Raw genomic sequence first — 27857 nt, forward strand, 5'->3', positions numbered from 1 at the left:
TTTGTCATCACAATTCTCTATGCACTTGTCATCGCAATGTTCCATGACCCCTGTCATAGCAAGATCAATGTGCTTGTCATTAAAATGCTTCATGAACTTTTCATCAAAATTCTCAGTGGCCCTTGTCATCACAATGCTCCATGACCCTTGTCATCACAGTGCTCCAAGCCCTTGTTATCAAAATGATCCATTACCTTTGTCATCACAATGCTCCTTGACACTTGGCATCACAATGCTCCATTCCATTGTCATCACAATGGACCATGACATATGTCATCACAATGCTTCCTGACACCTGTATTCACAATACTCCATGAACTTCTCGTCACAATGCTCCATTCCCTTTCATCACAATGCTCTATGACCCCTGTCATCACAATGCTCCGTGACTCCAGTCATCACAATGCTTCATGACCATTGTCATCCCAATGGTCCATGCCCTCGTCATCACAAGGCTCTGTGACCATTGTCACCACAATGCTCCATGAATATTTCATCACAATGCTCGGTGACACTTGTCATCACAATACTCCATGCCTTTGTCAGCACAATACTCCATGACCCATGGCATCACAATGCGCCATGCGCTTGTCATCACGATGCTCCACATCGTTGTCATCACAATTCTCCCTAAACCTTGTCATCACAATGCTCCATGCACTTCTCATCAAAATGCTCTCTCACCACTGATATCACAATGTTCCATCACTAATCATCACAATACTCCCTCACCCCTGTCATCACAATGATCCATGACCCTATTCACAACAATGCTACATGCACTTATCATCACAATGTTCCATACCCATGACATCACAATGTTCCATAACCCCTGTCATCACAATGATCCATGACCCTTTTTATCACAATGCTCCATGACCCCTGATATCACAATGTTCCATAAACACTGTCATCAAAATGTTCCATGACCCTTTTCATCCAATTGCTCAATGACCCTGTCATCACAATGCTCCCTGCCCTTCTCATCACAATGCACCACACCCTTGTCATTAAAATGCTCCATGGCCTATGTCATCACAAATCTCCATTACACTTGGCATCACATTGCTCCATGCCATTGCCATCACAGAGCACCATGACGCTAGTCTTCACAATGCTCGATGCCCTTCTAATCACAATGCTCCATGCCCTTGTCATTGCAGTCCTCCATGACACATGTATCACTGTGTTCCGAGCCCTTGTCATCACCGTGTTCCATGCCCACTCTCGTCACAATAATCCATGAAAGTTTTCAGACCAATGCTCCATGACCTTGTCATTTTATTCCTCCATGACACATGTATCACTGTGTTCCATGCCCTTGTCATCACAATGCTCCATTACCACTGTCATAACAATGCTCCATGATCCCTGCCATCACAATGTTCCACGGCCTTGTCATCACAAGGCTCCAAGACCCCTGTAATCACAATGCTCCATGCCCCTTTTCATCTCAATGCTCCATGAACCCTGTCATCACAATGCACCATACCCATCATCATAATGCTTCATGCTATTGTCATCACAATGAAATCAAAATTCTCCATGACCTCTATCATAACAATGCTCCAAACCCTTGTGATCACAGTGTTCCATAACACTTGTCAACACAACGCCCCATGACGCTGGTCATCACAATTATCCATGGACTTCTCATCACAATGATCCATGACCATTGTCATCACAATGCTCAATACCCTTGTCATCACAATGCTCCCTGACACTTGTCATCAGTATGCTCCTTGAACCCTGTCATGACAAGGCTCCATGCCTTTTTCATCACAATGATCCATGCCCTTTTCATCACAGTGCTCCAAGACTCCTGTAATCACAATGTTCCATGCCCCTTTTAATCAGAATGCTCCATGAGACTTGTCATCAAAAGGCTCCATCGTCTTCACATCACAATGCTCCAGTACCTTGTCATCACAATGCTCCATGAACCCTGACATCACAATACTTCATGAACGTTTTCAGCCCAATGCTTCATGACCTTCTCCTCACAATGCTCCATGACCCCTGTCATCACTATGCTCCATGACCACTGTCATCACAACACTCCATGAACCCTGACAACACAATGATACGGGACTCTTGTCATCAAAATGCTCCATGACCCTTTTCATCACAATGATCCATGCCCTTGTCATCCAAATGGTCCATGACCTTCTCCTCACAATGCTCCATGACTCCTGTCATCACTATGCTCCATGACCACTGTGATCACAACGCTCCATGAACCCTGAAAACACAATGATCCGGGACTCTTGTCATCAAAATGCTCCATGACCCTTGTCATCACAATGATCCATGCCCTTGTCATCCAAATGGTCCATGACCCCTGTAATCACAATGCTCCGTGACACTTGTCATCACAGTGCTCCATGAAGCTTCTCATCACAATGCTCCTTGTCTTTGTCAGCAAAATGCTACATAATATTGTCACAACAATGCTCCATGCACTTGTCATCACAATCCTCCATGACCTTTGGGATCACATTGCTTCATGCCCGTGTCATCTCTCTCTTGCCTTTCTGGTTTTTACAGATATTCGGATGTCCCTTTTGACCGGTCAGAAGTGACAATTCTTTGTAGTGTGGATTTGCATTGTGCGCTTCCTTGATTGGCCAAATAGGGCATATGCGTTTTCTACTGAATATACTCAGGAGAAAAGGCATACGCCCTTTTTGGCCAAGTGCATCACTGTCCAAGTTGTGATGCTTTTCCTGTGCTTTAAAGGCGAATCCAATTTACCTCTTGAAATATATTTTGTGCAATTCTGCCTCATTTTCAAGTCCTCTTCATTGCCTTCCCTCAACAGATTTTTGGAAGTGAATAGTCCTTTATAACTATGCAGGTTTGTGAATTGCTGTGCCCCTGACCTCCAATTTTCAAATCCCATTTTGTGAGCTGGCCGCAAATCCACAATTTTGCTTCAGGACCTATACCACAGGGGTGGTTGTATTGGTTCCCTCCGGGTGGCTGAGGCTTTGGTTAATTCTTATTCCTGACGAGAAATTAGAGTGACATGTGACCGTCCAAATGTCTACATCTACTCTCTGATTGGTTCTCCCTCTTCCCTTTCATCTTCTGCACAATTAGCAAACTGTGAAAACCAGGAGGTTATAAGGGCTGACTCTCCTAAGTTGGGAGATTGATAGTAAAGCAGTTGGAATGCCAAACTGGAGCACAAGGAGAGGAATAATTAAGAGAGTTTTAGAAACCTTTCACCATCACAGGGTGTCCATTGTCTAGGTATCACATACGTGTTATAACTGTAATGATATTCCCTTCTACCTGGAGATTTGTGGTCTATGGAATGGTTGTATGCATTACTACTTAAAGTGTCTGCATTTTCTCTCCCAATCTCACCAGTTCTCTCAGTCCCAAGTGTCCAGCCTTATGTCTAATCCAGCTGTCTTTGCAGATATGGTCATTCCGGGTTTCATCAGAACCCCTGAAGGAATTGTGTAAGAATTACGCTATTTTTCGGTTTTGTTTTTCAAATTCATTTTTATATAGGAGTTGAGTTGATTTTCCCTGACGTGTTTATGCCAGTCTAGATACAATGGATTCCCTTATGGAAACATATCAATACATAGGTTTTAAGAATCTTACTAGTCAGATATATTCCTCTGCGGGGAATAGGGGTGTTGAGTCCTTTCACTGAGGAAGGTGTAGGTCTTGTCTATTCCATAGTGGGTTTTTTGAATGGTACCTATGCTTATATCAAACTAGGGTTTTATGAATCACCCCACCTCTCCTTCCCCCTTAAACAGGCATAAGAGAGTTTTCTAAATGTGAGACTCTGTTCTTTTTCCTAACTCAGTTCAAGTGTAGCCATGTTTACAGGATCTTCATAAGTGCTATCTAATGATAAGTTTCTTTTTCTGTGTGACTTATTTCACTTAGAATCATCGTACCTGAATCCACTCATTTTGCTGCTCCTGGTCTTATGACATTCAGTTCACGACTGAGGGATATTCCATCGTACGTAAGTACCACAATTTTTTGAACCATTTTTATATTACCAGGGATATTTAAGGTGTACCCAAGTTGAGGTTCTTGGAAGCAGTGCAGGCCTAAATTTCGGGGTGGCTCAGTCTTATTGATTTTCAGTTTTCCCAAGGTATATTCCCTATACTGGAAGTGCACTTGGGTCTGTAGCTCTGTTGTATACTTGTTTTAGGGAACACAATGCACTCCTCCAGAGAGGCAGTTGGCAATATACATCCCGCCCATCAGCATAACAAGGCTCCCTGTTCCTCAGGGCCTGTCTTGCCATTCAGCTTTTTACACATTTTGTGGATGTCCCTTTGGACCGGTGGGAAGTGATACTTCTTTGTAGTGCAGATTTGCATTGCTGGCTTGCTTGCTTGGCCAAAAAGGGCGTATGTGTTTTCTCCAGAATATATTCAGGTGATAACGCATACACGCTTTTTGGCCAAGTGCATCATTGTCGAAGTTGTGTCCCTCTTCCTGTGCTTTAAAGGTGATACCAACTTACCGCTTGAAATCTGTTTCCTGCTATTCTGCCTCGCTTTCAGGTCTGCTTCGTTGCCTTCCCTCAATAGATTTTTGTACGATAGTTGTCCATTATTAAGCTGCCAGTTTTTGAATTGCTGTGCTGCTGAGCTCCATTTTTCAACTCGTTTTTTGTGAGCTGAACGCAAGTCCAAAATTTTGTTTCAGGACCGATACTGGTTCCCGGTGGGTGGCTGAGAATTTGGTTAATTCTTCTTCCTGCCGGGAAATTAGCGTGACATGTGCCCGTCCAAATGCCTAATAGCTACTCTGTCATTGGTTCTCCCTCTTCCCTTTCATCCTCTGCCAAATTGGAAACTTGTGTGAACCAGGAGGTTAAAGGTGCTGTTTCTCCAAGTTGGGAGATTGACAGTATAGCAATTGGAAAGTCAAACAGGAGCACCAGGAGAGGGACTGTTCCTTGAGTTTTAGAAAACTTTTGTATTCACAGTGTGTCCATTCTCTAAGTTTCCCGTATATATTATAGCTGTAGTAATATTCCCTTCAACCTGGAGAGTTGGGACCCATGGAATGGGTGCCATGCATTATTGCTTTAAAGGGTCTGCATTTGCTCACCCAATCTCACCAATCCTCTCAGTCCCAAGAGTTCAGCCTTATGCCACATCCAGCTGTCATTGTAGACAGGGTCATTCCAGGTTTCGTCAGAGATCCTGAAGGAATTGCAAAGAATTTCCCTGTTTTTTTGTTTTGTTTTTGAAATTCCTTTTTATAGTGGGTTTGAGCTGATTCTGGCTGCCATGTTTATGCCAGTCTAGACACACTTAAATCCCTTACACAGACATATCAGTACATAGGTTTTAAGATCCTTACTAGTCAGATATATTTCTCTGTGGGAAATCTGGGGTTTTGAGTCCCTTTCACTGAGGAAGGTGTAGGTCTTGTCTATTCCATAGTTGCTTTTTGGAATGGTATCTGTGCTTATATCAAACTCTGGTTTTATGCATCACCCCACATCTCCTTCCCCCTTAAGCACGCATAAGTGTGTTTTCTAAATTTGAGACTCTCTTTTCTTTCCTAACTCAGTTGATGTGTAGCCATGTTTACAGGATCTTCATAAGTGATATCTTATGATAAGTTTCTTTTTCTGTGTGACTTATTTCACTTAGAATCATCGTACCTGAATCCATTCATTTTGCTGCTACTAGTCTTATGACATTGATTTCATGGCTGAGGGATATTCCATCGTATGTAAGTACCACAATTTTTTGAACCATTTTTATATTTCCTGGAATATTTAAGGTGTACCCAAGTTTAGGTTCTTGTAAGCAGTGGAGCCCTAAATTTGGTGGTGACCCTGTCTTATTGATTTTCAGTTTTCCCAAGGTATATTCCCTAGACTAAAAGTGCATTTCGCTCTGTAGCTCTGTTGTTTACTTGTTTTAGGGAACACAGTGCACTCCTCCAGTGAGGCAGTTGGCAATTTACATCCCATCCATCAGCATAACAAGGCTCCCTGTTCTCCAGGGCCTGTCTTGCCTTTCTGGTTTTTACACATTTTTTGGATGTCCCTTTTGACCGGTGGGAAGTGATACTTCTTTGTAGTGCAGCTTTGCATTGCCCCCTGGCTTGCTTGGCCAAAAAGGGCGTATGCGTTTTCTCCTGAATATATTCAGGAGAAAACGCATACGCCCTTTTTGGCCAAGAGCATCACTGTCGAAGTTTTGCCCCTCTCGTGTGCTTTACAGGCGATTCCTACATACCTCTTGATATCTGTTTCCTGCTATTCTGCCTCGCTTTCAAGTCCGCCTCGTAACCTTCCCTCAACAGATTTTTGGACGAGAGTTGTCCTTTAGTACTCTGCCAGTTTGTGAATTGCTGTGCCCCTGAGCACCATTATTCAACTCGTTATTTGTGAGCTGAATGTAAGTCCAAATTTTGGATCAGGACCTACACTGTTGTCCGGTGGGTGGCTGAGACTTTGGTTAATTCTTCTTCCGGCCGGGAAATTAGAGTGACATATGCCCATCCAAATGCCGCATGGCTAATCTCTCATTGGTTCTCCCTCTTCCCTTTCATCCTCTGCCAGTTTGGCAACTTGTGAGAACCAGGAGGTTAAACGGTGTGTCTCTCCAAGTTGGGAGATTGATAGTAAACAATTGGAAAGTCAAACCGGAGCACCAGGAGAGGGACTATTCGTTGAGTTTTAGAAACATTTCGTATTCAGAGTGTGTCCATTCGCTAGGTTTTCCGTACATGTTATAGCTGTTGTAATATTCCCTTCAACCTGCAGAGTGGGATTCATGGAATGGGTGCCATGCATTATTGCTTTAAAGGGTCTGCATTTGCTCAGCCAATCTCACCAATCCTCTCAGTCCCAAGTGTCCAGCCTTATGCCACATCCAGCTGTTATTGTAGATAGTGTCATTCCAGGTTTCATCAGAGTCCCTGAAGAATTTGTAAAGAATTTCCATGTTTTTTTGTTTTGTTTTTGAATTTCCTTTTTATAGTGTGTTTGAGCTGATTCTCACTGCCATGTTTATGCCAATCTAGACACATATGATTCCCTTATGGAGACATATAAATACATAGGTTTTAAGATTCTTACTAGTAAGATATATTACTCTGCGTTGAATATGGGGTGTTGAGTCCCTTTCACTGAGGAAGTTGTAGGTCTTGTCTATTCCGTATTTGGTTTTTGGAACGGTACCTGTACTAATATCAAACTATGGTTTTATGCATCACCCCACATCTCCTTCCCCCTTAAGCAGGCATAAGTGTGTTTCCTAATTGTGAGACTCTCTTCTCTTTCCTAGCTCAGTTAATGTGTAGCCATGTTTACAGGATCTTCATATGTGATACATTATGATAAGTTTCTTTTTCTGTGTGACTTATTTCACTTAGAATTATCGTACCTGAATCCACTCATTTTGCTGCTACTGGCCTTATGACATTGATTTCATGGCTGAGGGATATTCCATCATACGTAAGTACCACAATTTCTTGAACGATCTTTTTTCTTTCCTGGGATATTTAATGTGTACCTAAGTTGAGGTTCTTGTATGCAGTGCAGCCCTGAATTTTGGTGTGTATTTGTCTTATTGATTTTCAGTTTTCCCAACGTATATTCCCTAGACTGGAAGTGCCCTTGGCTCTGTAGCTCTGTTGTTTACTTGTTTTGGGGAACACAATGCAATCCTCCAGAGAGGCATGTGGCAATTTACATCCCGCCCATCAGCATAACAATGCTCCCAGTTCTCCAGGGCCTGTCTTGTCTTTCTGGTTTTTACACATTTTTTGGATGTCCCTTTTGACTGGTGGGAAGTGATACTTCTTTGTAGTGCAGATTTGCATTGCCTGCTTGCTTGCTTGACCGAAAAGGGCATATGGGTTTTCTCCTGAATATATTCATGTGAAGACCCATACCATCTTTATGGCCATTTCCTTAATTTTCGAAGTTGTGATGCATTTCCTGTGTTTAAATGTGATTGCAATGTACCTCTTGAAATATATTTCATGCCATTCTGCCTCATTTTCAATTCCTCCTCGTGGCTTTCCCTCAACAGATTTTCGGAAGAGAGTAGTCCTTTATAACTCTGCAGGTTAGTGAATTGCTGTGACCCTGAGCTCCATTACTCAACTCGCGTTTATGTGAGCTGACCACAAATCCACAATTTTGCTTCAGTTCCTATACTTGTTCTGGGGGGGGCAGGCTGAGGCTTTGGTTAATTCCTCTTCGTGACGGGAAATTAGAGTGACATGTGGCCGTCCAAATGCCTACAGCTACTCTCTCATTGGTTCTCTCTCTTCCCTTATATCCTCTGCACAAAGTGCCCACTGTGTGAATCAGGTAGTTATAGGGGCTGACTCTCCATTTTGGGAGATTGATAGTAAAGCAGTTGTAATGTCAAACTGGAGCACAAGGAGAGAAAAAAATTAGTAGAGTTTTAGAAACCTTTCAACATCAGAGTGTTTCCATTCTATACTTTCCAATACATGTTATAACTGTAGTGATATTCCTTTCTACATGGAGAGTTAGGAACTATGGAAAGGGTGGCAGGCATTATTGCTTTAAAGTGTCTCCATTTTTTCACCCAATCTCACCAATCCTCTCAGTCCCAAGTGACCAGCCTTATGCCACATCCAGCTGTCATTGTAGATAGGGTCATTCCAGGTTTCATCAGAATCCCTGAACGAATTGTGTAAGAATTTTACTGTTTTTATGTTATGTTTTGAAATTCATTCTTATAGTGGGTTTCAGCTGATTCTCACTGCCATGTTTATGTCGTTCTAGACAAACTTGTTTCCCTTACAGAGACATATCAATACATAGGTTTTAAAATTTTTACTAGTCAGACATATTTCTCTGCGGGGAATAGGGATGTTGAGTTCCATTCACTGAGGAAGGAGTAGGGCTTGTCTCTTCTGTTTTTGGATTATGGAATGGTTCCTGTTCTAACATCAAACTTTTGTTTTGTGAATTTTTCCACCTCTCTTTCCTCTTAAGCAAGCATAAGAGTGTTTTCTAAATCTGAGAATCTGTTCTTTTCCCTAATTCTGTTCATATGTAGCCATGTTTACATTCCCTTCATAAGTGACATCTTTTGTCAGAATGCACCATGGCCCTTGTCATAATAATGCTCCATGACCCCTGTCATCACAATGCTCCATGCCCTGGTTATCACAATGCTCCATGTCCCTTGTCATCACAATTCTCCACGTCCTTGTCATCACAATGCTACATAACACTTCTCATCACAATGTTACATGCTCTTGTCATCACAATTCTCCATGCCCTTGTCATTGCAATGCTCCATGCATTTATCATCACAATGCTCCATGCCCTTGTCATCACAATGCTCCTTTAATTTGTCACAAAAATCCTCCATGACACTTGGCATCACAATGCTCCATGATATTGTCATCAAACTGGAACATGACATATTTCATCACAATGTTCCCTGACATCTTTCTTCACAATAATCCATGACCGTGTCATCACAGTGCTCCATGCCCTTGTTGTCACAATGTGCCATGCCCACTCTTATCACAATAATCCATGAAACTTGTCAGAACAATGTTCCATGCCACTTTTCATCCCAATTCTCCATGAAAGCTGTCATCACAATGCACCACGCCCATCATCATAATGCTTCATGCTATTGTCATCACAAAGAAATCAAAATGCTCCATGACCTCTGTCATCACAATGCTCCAAACACTTGTGATCACAATGTTCCATAACACTTGTCATCACAATGCCTCATGACGCTGGTCATCAAAATTATCCGTGGTCTTCTCATCACAATGCACCATGATTTTTGTTATCACAATGTTCAATACACTTGTCGTCACAATGCTCCCTGACTATTGCCATCAGTATGCACCTTGAACTCTTTCATGAAAAGGCTCCAAGCCTTTTTCATCACAATGATCCATACCCTTTTCATCACAATGCTACAAGACCCCTGTGATCACAATGCTCCTTGCACTTGTCATCACAAAGCTCCATGAGGTATGTCATCAGAATGCTGCATGGCCTTCTCATCCTAATGTTCCATGCCCTTGTCATCACAATTCTCCAAGACCCCTGTGATCACAATGTTCCCTGCACCTTTTCATCAGAATGCTCAATGAGACTAGTCATCACAAGTTTCCATGGTCTTCACATCACAGTGCGCCAGGACGTTGCCATCACAGTGCCCCATTCCCTTGTCATCACAATGCTCCATGACACCTGTCATCACAATACTCCATGAACATTTTCAGCCCAATGCTCCATGAACCTCCTCATCAAAATGATGCATGCCCTTGTCATCCCAATGCTCCATGACACCTGTATTCACAATGCTCCGTGATGCTTGTCATCACATTGCTCCATGATACCTGTCATCAAAATACTCAATGCCTTTGTCAGCAAAATGCTACATAACCTTATGATTACAATGCTCTATGTGCTTGTCATCACAATATTCCATTACCATTGCCATCACAATCCTCCATGAACCTTGGGATCACATTGCTTCATGCCCTTGTCATCACAATGCTCCATGCTCCTTGAAATCAAAATGAACCAAGACCTCTGTCATCACAATGCTCCAAACACTTGTGATCAATATGTTCCGTAACACTTGTCATCACAATGCTCCATGATGCGTGTCATCACAATACTCCATGCCCTATTCATCACAATGAGCCATGACCATTGTCATCACAATTCTCAATACACTTGTCATCACAATGCTCCCTGACACTAGTCGTCAGAATGCTCCTTGAACCCTGTCACGAAAAGGCTACATGCCTTTTTCATCACAATGCCCCATGCCGTTTTCATCACAATGCTCCATGCCATTGTCATCAAAATACTCCATAAGCTTGTCATCAGAATGCTCAATGACCCTTGTCATCACAATTGTCCATGCAGTTGTCAGCCCAATGCTCCTTGACCCTTGTCATCACCATGAACCATTCACTTTGTCATCAGAATCCACCATGACACTTGGCATCACAATGCTCCATGCCATTGTCATCACAATGGACCATTACATATGTCATCACAATGCTCCCTGACACCGGAGTTCACAATACTGCATGATCTCGGCATCAAAATGCTCCATGACCTAGTCATCCCAATGCACCATTCCAACTGTCATCACAATAATCCATGAAACTTATTAGACAAATGCTCCATGCCCTTGTCATCACAATGCTCCATGCCCATGTTATCACAATGCTCCATGAACCCTGTCATCACAATGCTCCGTGACTCAATTCATCACAATGCTTCATGACCTTTGTCATCACAATTGTCCATGCCCTCATCATCAACAGTATCTGTGACCTTTTTAACCACAATGCTCCATGAACTTTTCATCACAATGCTCTTTGACCCTTGTCATCAAAATGCTCCATGCCTTTCTCAGCACAATGCTCCATGACCCTTATCATCACAATGCTCCATGGGCTTGTCAGCACAATGCTCCATGACACATGCCATCACAATGTGCCATGCGCTTGTCATCACAGTGCTCCACAATCTTGTCAACACAATGCTCCATAAACCTTGTCATCACAATGCTCCATGCACTTCTCATCCAAATGCTCTCTCACCACTGATATCACAATGTTACATCACTATTCGTCACAATACTACCTCAACCCTGTCATCACAATGTTCTGTGACACCTGTCATCACAATGCTACATGCACTTATCATCACAATGTTCGATGAACCCTGACATCACAATGTTCCATAACCCCTGTCATCAAAATGCTCCATGACCCTTTTCATCAAAATGCTCCATGACCCCTGACAACACAATGTTCCATAACACCTGTCATTAAAATGTTCCATGACACTTTTCATCAAATAGCTCCATGACCCTGTCATCACAATGTTCCCTGCCCTTCTCATCACAAGGCACAATGCCCTTGACATCAAAATGCTCCATGACCCCTGTCATCACGATGTTCCATGGCCTTGTCATCACAGGGCTCCATGACCCTTCTCATCACAATGCTCCAAGACCCCTGTAATCACACTGCTCCATGCCCATTTTCTTCTCAAAGATCCATAAACCCTGTCATCACAATGCACCATGCCCATCATCATAATACTTCATGCTATTGTCATCACAATGAAATCAGAATGCTCCATGACTTCTGTCATAACAATGCTCCAAACCAATGTGATCACAATATTCCATGACACTTGTCATCACAATGCCCAGTGACGCTCTTCATCACAGTTATCCACTTTCTTCTCATCACAATGCTCCATGACCTTTTTCATCAAAATGCTCAAAACACTTGACATCAAAATGTTCCCTGACACTTGTTGTCTGTATGCTCCTTGAACCCTGCCATGACAAGGCTCCAGGCGTTTTTCATCGCAATGATCCATGCCCATTTCATCACAATGCTCCAAGACCCCTATAATCACAATGCTCCATGTCCTTGTCATCAAAAAGCTCAATGACGCATGTCATCAGAATGCTCCTTTGTCTTCTCCTCACAATGATCCATGCCCTTGTCCTCACAATGTTTCAAGACCCCTGTAATCACAATGGTCCTTGCCCCTTTTCATCAGTATGCTCCATGAGACTTGTCATCACAAGGCTCCATGTTTTTCTCATCACAATGCTCCAGGACCTTGTCAACACAATGCTTCACGACCTTGTCACCACAATGCACCATGTCCACTGTCATCAAAATAATCTATGAAACTGGTCAGACCAATGTTCCATGCCCCTGTCATCACAATTCTCCATGCCCTTGTCATCACAATGCTCCATGAGTTGTCATCACAAAGCTCCATGACCCATGACCCATGTATCACAGTGTTCCGTGACCTTGTAATCACAATGCTCCATGCCCACACTCAACACAATAATCCATGAAATATTTCAGACCAATGCTACATGCCCTTCTGATCAAAATGCTCCATTACCCCTGTCATAACAATGCTCCATGACCCCTGCCATCAAAATGTTCCACGGCCTTGTCATCGCAAGACTACATGACACTTGTCATCACAATGCTCAAGCCCCTGTAATCACAATGCTCCACGTCCTTTTCAACACGAGGCTCCATGACACTTTTCATCACAATGCTCAAGACCCCTGTAATCACAATGCTCCATGCCCTTGTCATCACAAAGCTCCATGACGCATGTCATCATAATGTACCATGGCCTTCACATAACAATGCTCCATGCTCTTTTCATCACAATGCTCCAAGACCCCTGTAATCACAATGCTCCATGCCCCTTTTCATCTCAATGCTGAATGAACCCTGTCATCACAATGCACCATACCCATCCTCCTAGTGCTTTAGGCTGTTGTCATCACAATGAAATCAAAATTCTCCATGACCTCTGTCATCATAATGCTCCGAAACCTTTTGATCACAATGTTCCATAACACTTATCATCACAACACCCCATGACGCTCATCATCACAATTATCCATGGTCTTCTCATCACAATGCTCCAAGACCTTTGTCATCACAATTCTCAATACACTTGTCATCACAATCCTCCCTGACACTTGTCATCAGTATGCTCCTTGAACCCTGTCATGACAAGGCTCCATGCATTTTCCATCACAATGATCCATGCCCTTTTCATCACAATGCTCCAAGAAGACTTTAATCACAATGCTCCATGCCCTTGTTATCACAAAGCTCAATGACACATGTCATCAGAATGCTCCATGATCTTCTCATCACCATGATCCATGCCCTTGTCATCACAATGCTCAAAGACCCCTGTAATCACAATGCTCCATGCCCCTTTTCAACAGAATGCTCCATGAGACTTCTCATCAAAAGTCTCCTTGGTCTTCTCATCACAATGCTCCAGGACCTTGTCATCACCATGCTCCATTCCCTTGTCATCACAATTCTCCATGACCACTGTCACCACAATACTCCAGGAACATTTTCAGACAAATGCTCCATGACCTTATCATCACAATGCTCCATGACCAATATCATCACAATTCTCCATGACCACTGTCATCACAACACTCCATGACACCTGACAAAACAATGATCCGGGACTCTTGTCATCACAATGCTCCATTGCCTAGTCATCACAGTGTTCCATGACCTTTGTCATCACAATACTCCATGAACATTTTCAGCCCAATGCTCCATGACGCTTGTCATCACAATGATCCATGCCCTTGTCATCCCAATGCTCCATGACCCCTGTATGAACAAGGCTCTGTGACGCTTGTCATCACAGTGCTCCATGACAACTTTCATCAAACTGCTCCATGCCTTTGTCATCAAAATGCTACATGACCCTGTCATAACAATGTTCTATGTGCTTGTCATCACAATACTCCATTACTATTGTCATCAGAATCCTCCATGAACCTTGGTATCACATTGCTTCATGCCCTTGTCATCACAATGCTCCATGCTCCTTGAAATCATAATGATTCATGACCTCTGTCATAACAATGCTCCAAACCCTTGTGATCACAATATTCCATAACACATCTCATCACAATGCCCCATGACGCTCGTCATCACAATTATCCATGGTCTTCTCATCACAATGCTCCATGACCTTTGTCATCACAATGCTCAATACACTTATCATCAAAATGTTCCCTGACACTTGTTGTCTGTATGCTCCTTGAATCCTGTCATGACCAGGCTCCATGCCTTTTTCATCACAATGATCCATGCCCTTTTCATCACAATGCTCCAAGACCCATGTAATCACAATGCTCCATGCCCTTGTCATCACAAAGCTCAATGATGCATGCCATCAGAATGCACCTTGGTCTTCTCCTCACAATGTTTCATGCCCTTGTCATCACAATGTTCAAACACCCTGTATTCACAATGCTCCATGCCCATTTTCATCAGTATGCTCCATGAGACTTGTCATCACAAGGCTCCATGATTTCCTCATCACAATGCTCCAGGACCTTGTCATCACAATGCTTCACGACCATGTTATGAAAATTTTCAATGGCCCTTGTCATCATAATGCTCCAAGCCCCAGTCATCACAATGCTCCATTATATTTGTCATCACAATACTCCATTACATTTGGAATCACAATTATCAATGCCATTGTCATCGCAATCTACCATGACATATGTCATCACAATGCTCCCTGACACCTGCCTTCACAATACTCCATGACCTTCTCATCACAATGCTGCATGCCCTTGTCATCACAATGCACCATGCACACTGTCATCACAGTAATCTATGAAACTTGTCAGACCAATGCTCCATGAACCCTGTCATCACAATGCTCCGTGACACCAATCATCACAATTCTTCATAACGTTTGTCATCACAATGGTCCATGCCCACATCATCACAAGGCTCTGTGACCATTGTAACCACAATGCTCCATGAAATTTTCATCACAATTCTCTGTGACCCTTGTCATCACAATGCTCCATGACCATTGTCATCACAATGTGTCATGCGCATTTCATCACAACGGTCCACAATCTTGTCATTGCAGTGCTCCATAAACGTAGTAATCACAATGGTCCATGCACTTCTCATCAAAATGCTCTCTTAACAGAGATATCACAATGTTCCATCACTAGTCATCACAATACTCCCTCACCCCTGTAATCACAATGTTCCATGACCCTGTCATCACAATGCTACATCCCCTTATCATCACAATGTTCCATGACCCCTGACATCACTCTATTCCATAAGCCCTGTCATCAGAAAACTCCATGAACCTTTTCATCCCAAAGCTTCATGACCACTGACGTCACAATGTTCTATAAGCCCTGCCATCAAAAGGTTCCATTACAGTTTGTATCAAATTGCTGCATGACTCGGTCATCAAAATACTCCCTGCCCTTCTCATCACAATGCACCATGCCCTTGTCATCAAAATGCTCCATGAGTTGTCATCACAAAGCTCCATGACCCTTGGCATCACAGTGCTCCATGTCATTGTCATCACAATGCTCCATGAACCCTCTCATCACAATGCTCCATGCCCTTTTCATTACAATCCTGAATGACCCATGTATCATAGTGTTCCGTACCCTTGTCATCACAATGCTCCATGCCCACTCTCATCACAATAATCCATGAAATATTTCAGACCAATGTCCCATGCCCTCCTCATCACAATGCTCCATTACCTCTATCATAACATTGCACCATGACCACTGCCATCACAATGTTCCACGTCCTAGTCATCACAATGTTCCATGACACTTGTCATCACAGTGCTGAAGACCCCTGTAATCACAATGCTCCATGCCCTTGTCATCACAAAGCTCCATGACGCATGTCATCAGAATGTTCCATGGCTTTCTCATCACAATGCTCCATGCCCTTGTCATCAGAATGCTCCAAGACCCCTGTAAACGCAATGCTCCATGCCCGTTTTCATCTCAATTATCCATGAACACTGTCATCACAATGCACCATGCCCATCATCATAATTCTTCATGTGATTGTCATCACAATGAAATCAAAATGCTCCATGACCTCTGTCATAACAATGCTCCAAACCCTTGTGATCACAATATTCCATAACACTTGCCATGACAATGCCCCATGACGCTCGTCATCACCGTTATCCATGGACTTCTCATCATAATGCTCAATGAACTTTGTCATCATTATGCTCAATACATTTGTCATCAAAATGTTCCCTGACACTTGCTGTCTGTATGCTCCTTGAACCCTGTCATGACAAGTCTCCATTCATTTTTTCATCACAATGATCCATGCCCTTGTCCTCACAATGTGCCAAGACCCCTGTAATCACAATGCTCCTTGCCACTTTTCATCACTATGCTCCATGAGACTTGTCAGCACAAGGCTCCATGATTTTCTCATCACAATATTCCAGGACCAGGTCATCACAATACTTCACGACATTTTCATGAAAATTCTCAAAGGCCCTTGTCATCATAATGCTCCAAGCCCTAGTCATCACAATGCTCCATTATATTTATCATCACAATCCTCCATTAAATTTGGCATCACAATACTCACTGCCATGGTCATCGCAATGGACCATGACATATGTCATCACAATGCTCCCTGACACCTGTCTTCTCCATACTCCATGACCTTCTCTTTACAATGATCCATGCCCTTGTCATGACAATGCTCCATGACTTGTCATCACAAAGCTCCATGACCCATGACCCATGTAACTCACTGTTCTGTGCCCTCATCATCACAATGTTCCATGCCCACTCTCATCACAATAATTCATAAAATATTTCAGAGCAATGCTCCATGCCCTTCTCATCAAAATGCTCCATTACCCCTGTCATAACAATGCTCCATGACCCCTGCCATCACAATGTTACACGGCCTTGTCATCACAAGGCTCCATGACACTTGTCATCTCAATGATCAAGTCCCCTGTAATCTCAATGCTCCATGCCCTTGTCATCACAAACCTCAATGACGCATGTCATCAGAATGTTCCATAGCCTTCACATCACAATGCTCAATGCCCTTGTCATCACAATGCTCCAAGACCCCTGTAATCACAATACTCCTTGCCCCTTTTCATCTCAATGCTCCATGAACACGGTCATCACCATGTATCATGCCCAATATCATAATGCTTCATGCTATTGTCATCACAATGAAATCAAAATGCTCCATGACCTCTGTCATCATAATGCTCCGAACCCTTGTGATCACAATGTTATATAACACTTATCATCACAACACCCCATGATGCTCATCATCACCATTATCCATGGTTTACTCATCACAATGCTCCATGACCTTTGTCATCACAATGCTCAATACACTTGTCATCACAATGCTCCCTGACACTACTCGTCAGTATGCTCCTTGAACCCTGTCATGACAAGGCTCCATGCCTTTTTCATCACAATGATCCATGCTCTTTTCATCACAATGCTCCAAGACCCCTGTAATCGCAATGCTCCATGCCCTTGTCATCACAAAGCTGCATGACGCATGTCATCAGAATGCTCCATGGCCTTCTCATCACCATGATCCATGCCCTTGTAATCAGAATGCTCCAAAACCGCTGTAATCACAATGCTCCATGCCCCTTTTCAACCGAATGCTCCATGAGATTTCTCATCAAAAGTCTCCATGGTCTTCTCATCACAGTGCTCCAGGACCTTGTCATCACCATGCTTCATTCCGTTGTCATCGCAATGCTACATGACCACTGTCATCACAATACTCCATGAATATTTGCAGCCAAGTGCTCCATGACCTTATCATCACAATGCTCCATGACCAATATCATCACTATTCTCCATGACCTCAGTCATCACAACAGTCCATGACACATGACAACACAATGATCAGGGGCTCTTATCGTCCCAAAGCTCCATTCCCTTGACATCACAATGCTCCATGACCCCTGTCTTCAAAATACTCCATGAACATTTTCAGCCCAATGCTCCGTGACCCCTGCCATCACAGTGTTCAATGGCCTTGTCATCAGAAGGTTACATGACACTTGTCATCACAATGCTTAAGACACCTGTAATTGCAATGTTCCATGCCCTTGTCATCCCCATGCTCCATGACCCCTGTATTCACAATGCTCCAAGACGCTTGACATCACAGTGCTCCGTGACACCTGTCATCACAAGGTTCCATGCCTTTGTCAGTAAAATGCTATATGACCTTCTAATTACAATGCTCTATGTTCTTGTCATCAAAATACTCCATTACAATTGTCATCACAACGCTCCATGATGCCTGTCATCACAATACACCATGCCCTTTTCATCACAATGCTCCATGACCTTTGTCATCACAATTCTCAATACACTTGTCATCACAATGGTCCCTGACACTTGTCGTCAGAATGCTCCTTGAACCCTGTCACAAAAAGACTCCATGCATTTTTCATCACAATGCCCCATGCCGTTTTCATCACAATGTTCCATGCCATTGTCATCAAAATACTCCACAAGCTTTTCATCAGAATGTCCATGACCCTTGTCATCACAAATCTCCATGCACATGTCAGCAAAATGCCCCCTGACCCTTGTCATCACAATGCTCAAAGAAATTGTCATGACAGTGCTACATTACATTTGCCATCAGAATTCTCCATGACACTTGGCATCACAATGCTCCATGCCACTGTCATCACAATGGGCCATTACATATGTCATCACAATCCTCCCTGACATCTCTCTTCACAATACTGCATGACCTGTTCATCACAATGCTCCATGCCCTTGTCATCACAATGCGTCATTCATAATGTCATCACATTAATCCATGAAACTTATTAGACAGTGTTCCATGCCCTTATCATCACAATGCTCCATGCCCTTGTTATCACAATGCTCCATGACCCCTGTCATCACAATGCTCCATGACTCCAGTCATCACAATGCTTCATGACATTTGTCGTCACAAAGATCCATGACCCTTGTCATCACAATGGTCCATATCATTGTCATCAAAATGCTCCATGAACACTCTCATCACATTGCTCCATGCCCTTGTCATCACAAAGATCCATGACATATGTCATCAGAATGCTCCATGGCTTTCTCATCACAGTGCTCCATTACACCTGTCATAAGAATGCTCCATGACCCTTGTCATCACGATGTTCCATGGCCTTGTCATCACAAGGCCCCATGACCCTTCTCATCACAGTGCTCCAAGACCCATGCTATCACAATGCTCCATGCCCCTTTTCATCTAAATGATCCATGAACCCAGTCATCACAAAGTTCCAAACCCTTGTGATCACAATATTCCATAACTCTTGTCATCAAAATGCCACATGATGATTGTCATCACAGTTATCCATGGTCTTCTCATCACAATGATCATGACTTTTGTCATCACAGTGCTCAATACACTTGTCATCAAAATGCTCCCTGACACTTGTTGTCTGTATGCTCCTTGAACCCTGTCATGACAAGGCTCCATGCCTTTTTCATCAAAATGATCCATGCCTTTTTCATCACAGTGCTCTAAGACCACTGTAATCATAATTCTCCATGCCCTTGTCATCACAAAGCTCAATGACACATATCATTAGAATGCTGCTTGGCCTTCTACTCACAATGCTCCATGCCCTTGTCATCACAATGTTCCAAGACCCCTTTTATCACAATGCTCCGTGACGCTTGTCATCACAGTGCTCCATGACACCTGTCATCACAATGCTCCATGGTTTTCTCATCACAATGCTCCAGGACCTTGTCATCAAAATGCTTCACGACCTTGTCATGAAAATACTCAATGGCCTTTGTCATCATAAAGTTTCAAGCCCTAGTCATCACAATGCTCCATTATATTTGTCATGACAATCCTCCATTATATTTGAAATCACAATGCTCCCTTCCATTGTCATCGCAATGGACCATGACATTTGTCATCACAATGCTCCCTGACACCTCTCTTCACAATACTCCATGACTTTCTCATCACAATGCTCCATGCATTTGTCATCACAATGCTCCATGACCTTGTCATCAGAATGCTCCATGCCCTTGTTATCACAATGCTCCATGACCCCTGTCACCACAATGCTCCGTGACTCCAGGCATCACAATGCTTCATGACCTTTGTCATCACAGTGGTCCATGCCTTCGTCATCAACAGGCTCTGTGACGTTTTTAACCACAATGCTCCATGAAATTTTCATCACAATGCTGCTTGACCCTTGTCATCACAATGCTTTATGCCTTTCTCAACACAATGATCCATGACGCATGTTATCACAATCGTCCCTGCGCTTGTCAGCACAATGCTCCATGACACATGTCATTATAATGCGCCATGTGCTTGTCATCACATTGCTGCAAAATCTTGTCATCACAATGCTCCATACACATTGTCATCACAATTCTCAGTGCACTTCTCATCTAAATGCTCTCTCACCACTCATATCACAATGTTACATCACTATTCATCACAATACTCCCTTACCACTGTCGTCACAATGTTCCGTGACTCCTGTTATCACAATGGTACATGCAATTATCATCACAATGTTCGATGACCCATGACATCACAATGTTCCATAACCACTGTCATCAAAATGCTCCAAATCCCTTTTCATCAAAATGCTTCATGACCCCAGACATCACAATTTTCCATAACCACTGTCATCAAAATATTCCATGACACTTTTCAACAAATTGCTCCATGACCTTGTCATCACAATGCTCCCTGCCCTTCTCATCACAATGCACAACGCCTTTGTCATCAAAATGCACCATGACATTTGTCATCACAAAGAACCATGACCCTTGGCATCACAAGGCTCCATGTCATTGTCATCACAGTGCTCCATGAATGCTCTCATCACATTGCTCCATGCACTTCTCATCACAAAGCTCCATGACACATGTCATCAGAATGCTCCATGGCCTTCTCAACACAGTGCCCCATTACACCTGTCATAAGAATGCTCCATGACCCCTGCCATTACGATGTTCCATGGTTTTGTCATCACAAGTCCCCATGTCCCCTTTCATCACAATGCTCCAAAACCCATGTTATCACAATGATCCATGCCACTTTTCATCTAAATGATCCATGAACCCTGTCATCATAATGTTCCAAACCCTTGTAATCACTATATTCCATAACTCTTGTCATCACAATTCCCCATGACGCTCGTCATCACAATTATCCATGGTCTTCTCATCACAATGCTCCATGACCTTTGTCATCACAAAGCTCAATACACTTGTCATCAAAAAGCTCCCTGACTCTTGTTGTCTGTATGCTCCTTGAACCCTGTCATGACAAGGTTCCATGCCTTTTTCATTACAGTGTTCCAAGCCTTTTTCATCACAATGCTCTAAGACCCCTGTAATCATAATTATCCATGCCCTTGTCATCACAAAACTCAATGACGCATATCATTAGAATGCTCCTTGGTCTTCTCCTCACAATGCTCCATGCCCTTGTCATCCCAATGCTCCATGACCCCTGTATTCACAGTGCTCCGTGACGCTTGTCATCACTGTGCTCCATGACACCTGTCATCACAATGCTCCATGCCTTTGTCAGCAAAATGCTACATGACCTTGTCATTACAATGTTCTATGCCCTTGTCATCACAATTCTCAATACACTTGTCATCAAAATGCTCCCTGACACTTGTCGTCAAAATGCTCCTTGAACCCTGTCACGAAAAGGCTCCATGCCTTCTTCAACACAATGCCCCATGCCATTTTCATCACAATGCTTCATGCCTTTGTCATCAAAATACTCCACAAGCTTGTCATCATAATGCTCCAAGAACCTTGTCATCACAATTCTCCATGCACTTGTCAGCACAATGCTCACTCACCCTTCTCATCACAATGCCCCAAGCCATTGTCATCACAATGCTCCATTACCTTTGTCATCAGAATGCTCCATGGCATTCTCATTCACGATGCTCCATGCCCTTGGCATCACAATGCTCCAAGACTCTTGTAATCACACTGCTCCATGCCCCTTTTCATCTCAATGTTCCATGAACCCTGTCATCAAAATGCACCATGCCCATCATCAGAATGATTCATGCTACTATCTTCACAATGAAATCAAAATGCTCCATGACCTCTGTCATCACAATGCTCCAAATCCTTGTGATCAAAATGTTCCATAACACTTATCATCACAACGCCCCATGACGCTTGTCATGACAGTTATCCATGGCCTTCTCATCACAATGCTCCATGCCCTTGCCATCACAATGCTCCATTTCACCTGTCATAAAAATGCTCCATGACCCCGGCCATCACGATGTTCCTTGGCCCTTTCATCACAAGGCTCCATGACCCTTCTCATCACAATGCTCCAAAACCCCTGTAATCACAATGCTCCATGCCCCTTTTCATCTCAGTGATCCATGAACCTGTCATCACAATGCACCATGTCCATCATCATAATGCTTCATGCTATTGTCATCACAATGAAATCAAATTTCTCCATGACCTCTGTCATAACAATGCTCCAAACCCTTGTGATCACAATATTCCATAACACTTGTCCTCACAAAGCCCCATGAGGCTCGTCATCACAATTACCCATGGTTTTCTCATCACAATGCTCGATGACCATTTTCATCACAATGCTCAATACACTTGTCATCAAAATGCTCCCTCACACTTGTTGTCTGTATGCTCCTTGATCCCTGACATGACAAGGCTCCTTGCCATTTTCATCACAATGATATATGCCCCTTTCATCACAATGCTCCAAGACCACTGTAATCACAATGCTCCATGCCCTTCTCATCAGTAAGCTCAATGACACATGTCATCAGAATGCTCCTTTGGCTTCTCCTCACAATGCTCCATGCCCTTTTCATTAGAATGTTTCAAGACCCCTGTAATCACAATTCACCATGCCCCTTTTCATCAGAATTCTCCATGAGACTTGTCATCACAAGGCTCCATGGACTTCTCATCACAATGCTCCAGGACCTTGTCATCACAATTCTCCATTCCCTTGTCATCACAATGCTCCATGAACTCTGTCATCACAATATTCCATTAACATTTTCAGCCCAGTGCTTCATACACTTGTCATCACAATGATCCATGCCCTTGTTATCACAATGCTCCATGACCCCTGTCATCACAATGCACCGTGACTCCAATCACCACAGTGTTTCATGACCTTTGTCATCACAATGATCCATGCCGTCATCATCAACAGTCTGTGTTACGTATTTAACCACAATGCTCCGTGAACTTTTCATCACAATGCTCTTTGACCCTTGTCATCAGAATGCTCTATGCCTTTCTCAGCACAATGCTCCATGACCCTTGTCATCACAATGCTCCATGTGCTTGTCAGCACAATGCTCCATGACCTTGTCATCACAATGCTCCATGACCCTTGTCATCACAATGCTCCATGACTCCAGTCATCAGAATGCTTCATAACATTTGTCATCACAATGGACCTTGCCTGTGTCATCACAAGGCTCTGTGACTTTGTAACCACAATGCTCCATGAACTTTGCATCACAATGCTCCGTTACCCTTGTCAGCACAATGCTCCATGCCTTTGTCAAAACAATGCTCCATGACCCTTGTCATCACAATGTGCCACACGGTTTTCATCACAAAGGTCCACAACCTTGTCATCGCAATGCTCCATAAACCTTGTAATCACAATGCTCCATGCACTTCTCATCAGAATGCTCTCTCACCACTGATATCACAATGTTCCATCACTAGTCATCACAATACTCCCTCACCCCTGTAATCACAATGTTCCATGACCCCTGTCTTCACAATGCTACATACCCTTATCTTCACAAAGTTCCTTGACCCCTGTCATCAAAATGCTCCATGACCCTTTTCATCCCAAAGCTCCAGGACCCCTGACATCTCAATGATCTATAACACCTGTCAGCAAAATATTCCATTACACATTTCATCATATTGCTCCGTGACCCTGGCATCAAAATTCTCCCTGCACTTATCATCACAAAGCACCACGCACTTGTCTTAAAAATGCTCCTTGACCCTTGTCATCACATATCTCCATGACCCTTGGCATCACAGTGCTCAATGTCATTGTCATCACAATGCTCCGTGAAACCTCTCATGACATTGCTCCATGCCCTTCTCATCACAAAGCTCCATGCCCTTGTCATCACAAAAGTCCATGACCACTGACATCACAATGTTCCATAAACCTGTCATCAAAATACTCCATGACCCTTTTCATCAAATTGCTCCATGACCCTGTCATCACAATGCTCCCTTCCCTTCTCATCACAATGCACCATGCCCTTGTCATCAAAATGCTCCATGACCTTTGTCATCACAAAGCTCCATGACACTTGGCATCTCAATTCTCCATGCCATTGTCATCACAATGCTCCATGGACCCTCTCATCACATTGTTCCATGCCCTTCTCATCACAAAACTCCATGACGCTTGTCATCACAATGCTCGATCCCATACTAATCAAAATGCTCCATGCCCTTGTCATTACAATCCTCCATGACCCATGTATCACAGTGTTCCGGGTTCTTGTCATCACAATGCTCCATGCTCACTCTCATCACAATAATCCATGAAACATTTCAGACCAATGCTCCATTCCCTTCTCATCACAATGCTTCATTACACCTGTCATAACAATGCTCCATGACCCCTGCCATCACAATGTTCCACGGCCTTGTCATCACAAGGCTCCATGACCCTTGTCATCACAATGCTCCAAGACCCATATAATCACAATGCTCCATCCCCTTGTCATCACAAACCTCCATGAAGCATGTCATCAGAAGGTTCCATGGAATTCTCATCACAATGATCCATGCCATTGTCATCACAATGCTTCAGGACCCCTGTAATCACAATGCTACATGCCCCTTTTCATCTCAATGCTCCATGATCCCTGTCATCAAAATGCACCATGCCCATCATCATAATGCTTCAGGCTATTGTCATCACAATGAAATCAAAATATTCGATGATCTCTCTCATCACAATGCTCCAAATCCTTGTGATCAAAATGTTCCATAACACTTATCATCCCAACGCCCCATTACGCTCATCATCACAATTATCCATGGTCTTCTCATCACAATGCTCCATGACCTTTGTCATCACAATGCTCTATACACTTGTCATCACAATGCTCCCTGACACTTGTCATCAGTATGCTCCTTGAAACCTGTCATGACAAGGCTCCATACCATTTTCATAACAATGATCCATGCCAATTTCATCACAATGCTCCAAGACCCCTGTAATCACAATAATCCTTGCCCCTTTTCATCAGAATATTCCATGAGACTTGTCATTACAAGGCTCCATGGTCTTCTCATCACAATGCTCGAAGACCTTTTCATCACAGTGCTCCATTCCCTTGTCATCTCAATGCTCCATGACCCCTGTCCACACAATACTTCCTGAACAATTTCAGCCCAATTCTCCAGGAACTTCTCAGCCCAATGCTTCATGATCCATATCATCACAATGCTCCATGAACTCTGTCATCACAATGGTCCATGACCCCTGACAACACAATGATCCGGGACAGTTGTCATCACAGTGCTCCATTCCCTTGTCATCACAATGCTCTATGAACATTTTCAGCCCAATGTTCCATGATACTTGTCATCACAATGATCCATATCCTTGTGATCCCAATGCTCCTTGACCCCTATAATCACAATGATCCGTCACGCTTGTCATCACAATGCTCCATGACCCTTATCATCACAATGCTCCATGCCTCTGTCAGCAAAATGCTACATGTCCTTTTCATCACAATTCTCCATTTGCTTGTCATCACAATACTCCCTTACCATTGTCATAACAATCCTCCATGAACCTTGTGATCACATTGCTTCATGTCCTTGTCATCACAATGCTCCATGCTCCTTGAAAAAAAAAAAAAGATCCATGACTTCTGTCATCACAATGCTGCAAACACTTGTGATCACATTGTTCCATAACACTTGTCATCACAACGCTCCATGATGCCTGTCATCACAATACTCCATGCCCTTCTCATCAAAATGCTCCATGATATTTGTCATCACAATTCTCAATACACTTGTCATCACAATGCTCCCTGACACTTGTCAGAATGCTCCTTGAATCCTGTCATGAAAAGGCTCCATGCCTTTTTCATCACAATGCTCCATGCCCTTTTCATCACAGTGCTCCATGCCATTGTCATCACAATACACCACAAGCTTGTCATCAGAATGCTCCATGACCTTTGTCATCACAATTCTCCATGCACTTTTCAGCACAATGCTCCCTGACCCTTGTGATCACAATGCTCCAAGCCATTGTCATCACAATGCTCCATACCCCTTTTGATTACTGTGCTCCATGACGCTCGTCATCACAGTTATCCATGGTGTTCTCATCAAAATTCTCCACGCCCTTGTCATCAAAATTCTCTATGACCCTTGTCATCACAATGCTCCATGGCCACTGTCATCACAATGCTCCATTCCCCTTGTCATTACAGTGCTCCATGACGCTCGTCATCACAATTATCCATGGTCTTCTCATCACAATGCTCCACGGTCTTGCCATCACAATGCTCCATGCACTGGTCATCACAATGCTCCATGACCCTTGTCATCAGAATTCTCCACGTCCTTGGCATCACTATGCACCATGACACTTCTCATCACCGTGTTCCATGCTTTGTCATCACAATTCTCTATGCACTTCTCATCGCAATGCTCCATGACCCCGGTCATAGCAAGCTCCATGTGCTTGTCATCACAATGCTTCATGAACTTGTCCTCAAAATTCTCAATGACACTTTTCATCACAATGCTCCATGCCCTTGTCATCACAATGCTCTATGCCCCTTTTCATCAGAATGCTCCATGAGACTTGTCATCACAAGGCTCCATGGTCTTCTCATCACAATGCTCCAGTACCTTTTCGTCACAATGCTCCATGACCCCTGTCATCACAATACTCCATGAACATTTTCAGCCCAATGCTCCATGACGTTCTCATGACAATGCTCCATGACCACTGTCATCACAGTGCTCCATGAACCCTGACAACACAGTGATCCGGGACTCTTGCCATCAAAGTGCTCCATGCTCTTGTCATCCCAATGCTCCATGAACCCTGTAATCACAATGCTCCTTGACGCTTGTCATCACAGTGGTCCATGAACCTTGTCATCACAATGCTCCATGCCTTTGTCAGCAATATGCTACATAATCTTGTCATCACAATGCTCAATGCGCTTGTCATCACAATCCTCCATGACCCATGGGATCACATTGCTTCAAGCCCTTGTCATCTCTCTCTTGCCTTTCTGGTTTTTACAGATTTTCGGATGTCCTTTTTGACTGGTCGGAAGTGACAATTCTTTGTCGAGTGGATTTGCATTGCACGGTTGCTTGATTGGCCAAAAAGGGCCT

This window comes from Mesoplodon bidens (genome assembly GCF_964165515.1).
Source record: "Mesoplodon bidens genome assembly, contig: HAP1_SCAFFOLD_34, whole genome shotgun sequence".
Classification (NCBI taxonomy): Eukaryota; Metazoa; Chordata; class Mammalia; order Artiodactyla; family Ziphiidae; genus Mesoplodon; species Mesoplodon bidens.